The sequence below is a fragment of the Haliaeetus leucocephalus genome, unplaced genomic scaffold, assembly GCF_000737465.1.
Source record: "Haliaeetus leucocephalus isolate CR32 unplaced genomic scaffold, Haliaeetus_leucocephalus-4.0 Scaffold428, whole genome shotgun sequence".
Taxonomy (NCBI): Eukaryota; Metazoa; Chordata; class Aves; order Accipitriformes; family Accipitridae; genus Haliaeetus; species Haliaeetus leucocephalus.
Genome location: NW_010972864.1, coordinates 5,147,712 through 5,152,480, shown reverse-complemented (window position 1 = coordinate 5,152,480; position 4,769 = coordinate 5,147,712).

The following is a 4,769-nucleotide window of genomic DNA, read 5'->3' as shown; positions in this document are numbered from 1 at the left end:
GCCCGGGGCGGGCGGCATGCGGCGGTCCTCAGCTGCCCCCCGGCGACTCCCGCGCGCACTGCAGCGCCCCGCTTCTAGAGGCGACCCCGAGCTGCGCCTCCGGGCAGGGAGGGGTCGTGCGAGGAAACGGGGTGTGCCGGCAGAAGGCCCGCGGCGTTCGCTCGGGAGCTTCCCGGAGCGCAGGCCCGGGGGAGCACGGCTCGCCTGCCGCAGGGGAGAAAGCCCACGGGCGGATCTGTAAGCTTGAGGGTTTAAGGGAAGCTAGAGGTATTCTTTCTGGGGGTTTGAACGACCCTTCACCCTTCAACGCTCCCTTCGCCCCTAAAACAAACGCGTGAAAGGGTTACGACGTTTTGTGAAACCTCTGGAGAGAAATCCCGTGTCTAAAAGCGTCTCGGAGTACAACCACTTACTGAACTAGCAGCCTTGAACACTATACTTACCCAGAGACGACCCGAGAACACTCAGTGCCCTCTTGTGGTTTCAATTACGAAAGAAGAAACGTTCCTGAAGGAAGCTGCTGAAGTTTGAACAGTCTCACAGCTGAGGTGGCACACAGCTCGCACCTTCTGTGACGCTAGTGCCACAACAGTCACCCTGGAGAAAAGAAGCCACCATCTTTCTGCTGTCTTCTGTCCAGACCTGCAGCAACAGAGAACCTAATGCAAGGCTGGCTGAAAAACAACCCCCCGTTACTATTGAAGAACCGGTCTGCATGAGAGGTTTTTGATTTTAAACATCATCCTAATCTCTCCAGTCCAAGACAAGACACTCCCCCCTGGAGAAAACAACAAAGTAAATGCTTTAAAGAGCATTTAAAAGCAATAAAATCTGACCAGTAAGACTTTCAGAATCTTTCAGACTGCAAACACATTCCGAGAAGTATAAACTCTTCCAGCCATAGAAGTAAACACGGCAGGGGAACTCTGGAAATTATTGATGCTAAGCTTCTTAGTTACTGTATTTACCCAAGGCCTACATCAGCCCCAAGATATTGAGGCCACGGCCAGAGAAGCTTATAAAACATATAGAATATGAAACAAACTTAGTAGCTAAGTAATATAATCTTAGCTATTTAATTGTCATTTACTTTAAAAGAAAGCCGAGTGGGAGGGAAACAGATGGTGTAAAGTTACGACAATTGCTGTAGGGAAATACATAGAGAGGAAACACGTGGCGAGGCACTGGAACAGGTTGCCCAGAGAGGTTGTGGATGCCCCATCCCTGGAAGTGTTCCAGGCCAGGCTGGATGGGGCTTTGAGCAACCTGGTCTAGTGGAAGGTGTCCCTGCCCATGGCAGGGGGGGTTGGAACTAGGTGATCTTTGAAGGTCCCTTTCAACACAAACCATTCTATGTTTCTACGAAAAAAGAGAGACAGAAACACAGAGCAGAGAAAATGTGTAAAGTAATCGTGAGGAGTACTTTTCACAGTGACCAAGCATCCTCATAAGCTTAAGCAAGTTCATAAAAACAGTATTCTGTCGCTAAGCCCTGGGAAACGACCTGCAGCTTCATGGAGCTGAGGAATGCATCCTAAACATATATAGAGGATTTAAGGCAGAGATTTAAAATGGAATTAGATGCTTTCCACAGAATGTATTTGGCAGCAATGAAATCTGCCCCCTCCCCCCCCCCCGGCCATTTCCTAATGAAGGGGGGGAGAGAAAATGTTACAGATAGAATAAGACTGGTTAGGGCTGGAAAACAAAGATGTGAAAACTGGTCCTACCCAAACCAGACCTACAGTTTGAGGAGAGTAAGAAACAGTACAGACCTACTTTATTCGTGAGGGGAAAAAAAAAAAGTCCACGCTTTGACCCAAGTAAGGGTCTGGTAATTCACTGGGAAGTGGCAATTTTAACATTATTGAAAAGCCTTCTCATAGTAGAGGCCCTGAATTGTGCCTGCTGTGTTTTCAAACATACCCACAACAGCACACAAAAGAAACCTGATACCTAGGGCAAGTTTAAATGTACACTGTACGGAGAACAGACTGTGTAGTGTTTGTGCCCTTTCATTGCTAGTTTCTCCAATTCTAAAAGAAACCTGAAGATGCTTTTGTCAGATATTCTTGTAGCTTTGCTTGCCTGCAACAAAACAACCTTGGCTGCCAGGTTCTGCAGTCATTTCACAAATGGCACAGTGTTTACAAGACATAGCAAAGTGCACATCTCTTAAGAGCATCCATGAATTAGTGTGTCTGTTTCAGCACAAAACAAATGATGTAAAAAATACACTAGCCATACTCTTTTATAGCAGAGTCCTCACAGACACTCACGTGTTTAAACTCACTGGGCTCAAAAGCCACATCTAAAAACAGGGACCCAGGAACCCTTTCCAAATACAGAAAACCTTCTAGCCCTGACTACCTGTCAGAAGATGACCAGGATGCACAGAAGTCCCCCTCTCTCCCTGGGAATGAAGCCCTGGCTTAGGACTGAAGCAGGACAGAGGGGAGTTCTGCAGAGCTCACATATCCTATAACCAACATACTGCCAATGAGAATTAAATACATTGAGTGCATTCTCTATAAATGATGAAATATGCATTGCTGAGGGGAAAGAAAATCAAATGGAATCTCTAACAAAGGGCTTATAACCAGATTTAGGAGATACAGTGATTTATTTAGAGCTCAGAAAACTAGATTCGAAGAGGAAAGAACAATAAACTAATAAAAAGTAAATTTACACAATTGCTGTATTTCTATCATTCAAAACAAGACTTTAAGTCAATTTCATAACCGTATTATCCTCTGTATGTCCTTAGAATGTAAAAGCACAAGAAATAACCAAAGGGTTTTTCAGCTCAAAAATACAGGGCAGAAGGAGAAGTCATCTAGATGGCACCTTGCTGGTCCAATAACGTAACCAGCCCAAACTTACTGACAATTCTTTCCTCAGAAAACCATTAACTCTTCTTAGTAAATCTACCTTTAAATAACGAGGTTTGCTATTGGCCCTGAGTGATACATACCTCTTTCTCTCTCCCTTTAGGATGTTATTTCTCTATTAACATTACATGGGACAGCAACATACGAACATGGAAGGGAGAAAAGAAGCATGAAATAAGTTTTGGCCAACTATCATCTTTTCTGCTTCCTGGAAAGATCTGAAGATGTGATATAAGGTAACTTGTCAGCTCATGAATGGATCATGAGCCACAACTCATCCGTTCCAGCAGCATACACACCATTCTAATCATTCGAAGTGTGAAGGCATACAACTGACCATGTACTTAAGTTTAGAAAGCATCCGAAAAGGAAGAAGTAGCATCAAGGGGACTGATCATCTTTATTAGGCAACAAAACAACAAACGGAAAATAAAATACTTTAATAGGAGAAAAAATAGAAGGTACAATTCAAACATAATATATCATATTGAAACCATACACAATGCAACATGAACATGAAAACATTATTAAGCAGCAGTCTTCTAGTAAAGATTGCATGTTTCAAGTACAAGCATCACCCATCACAAATACACAGCTTTTTGTGCATGTCTGCATTTCAGTGAGAAAGATCATGACCAGCAGCAGCATACTTAAACAGATTGCTTCATTTTCATTAAACGCTTACCTAGTGAATGTATTGGATGCAATCTCTTCATATGAAAAGTATAAAATTTTAAGCAAGGCAGCACCTGCCAATACAGATTTTAATGTATGCAAATAGAGAGGATAAACATTTTGTAAGGTTTTTTATATTGCATTTATACACACTGGTTGCTTTAAAATGTGTATTCAACATGACTAAAATGCTCAGCAACTATGCATCAAGTGACAACTAATTATTGCTATAGAAAAATTTGTTTCCCAGAGTTTTAAAATAGATGTCATTTCATTTGCAATTCTCAAGATATATTCAAGTAATAGAAGTAACTAGTTCCAGTGTCCATGAGGCATTCTGAATCTGTATTGGCTGTAGGCATTTATTGCCAGATCATATAAATATTTTATTGAATCTAAAAAAGTTAAACTTACATGTAACTATTAAATTCCTTAAGAAATGTATGCAGTAATAAAATCACCACAGTACGTGTTTTAATTTTAAAAAGCTAAAACTTTAGCATCAGGCTACCTTGAAATCCCTTTCTGTCTAAGGGTGCTATTTCATAGTTGGCTTTATAGAGCAAAAGAGAGAGCAAAAATCCAAACAAGCTTTTCAGTTGGATCAGTGAACCACTCCAAATCAGTATGTGGTCACACGAGCACTAGAGCTGAAAGATGAGTGAGAATACACAGACAAGAGTATGGGGGGCAAACAGGGAAGTTGGAGTAAAAGATCAAGCATGGCCTCCTGTCCAAATACTGTATTAAGCCAGTAACAAAATGCAAGGCATGTTAAGTTGTATAAAAAGGATATAACCTTTAGACATTTCTGAAATAGCCAACTTTCTCTGTATTTTAGCAGGCTATGGCTTCAGTAACGTTTGACACTCTTAAAAAATAAGGTAGAAATGTCAAGTTACAGTGTATAGTGTTTTAGTTCCAACACTCAACATACTAGCATGAAAATTCAGTTCTGAAACCCATTACATTGCTGAATGAGGCATTTCAACCTTACCAGTTTTGGAATATGAAATATCCCAGTATTTAAAGAATAATCAAAACTTCTATTTGGAGAGCAAATCGGAGCTAGGGCACAAGAAGCAGATTGTGCTTCGGCTGCACAACTGATATTATTACACATAAATCACTAACTAGACTAGGAAAATTACAGGGGATGTTTTCCACCACATATACAATACCCATTACGAACAATAGTTTAAC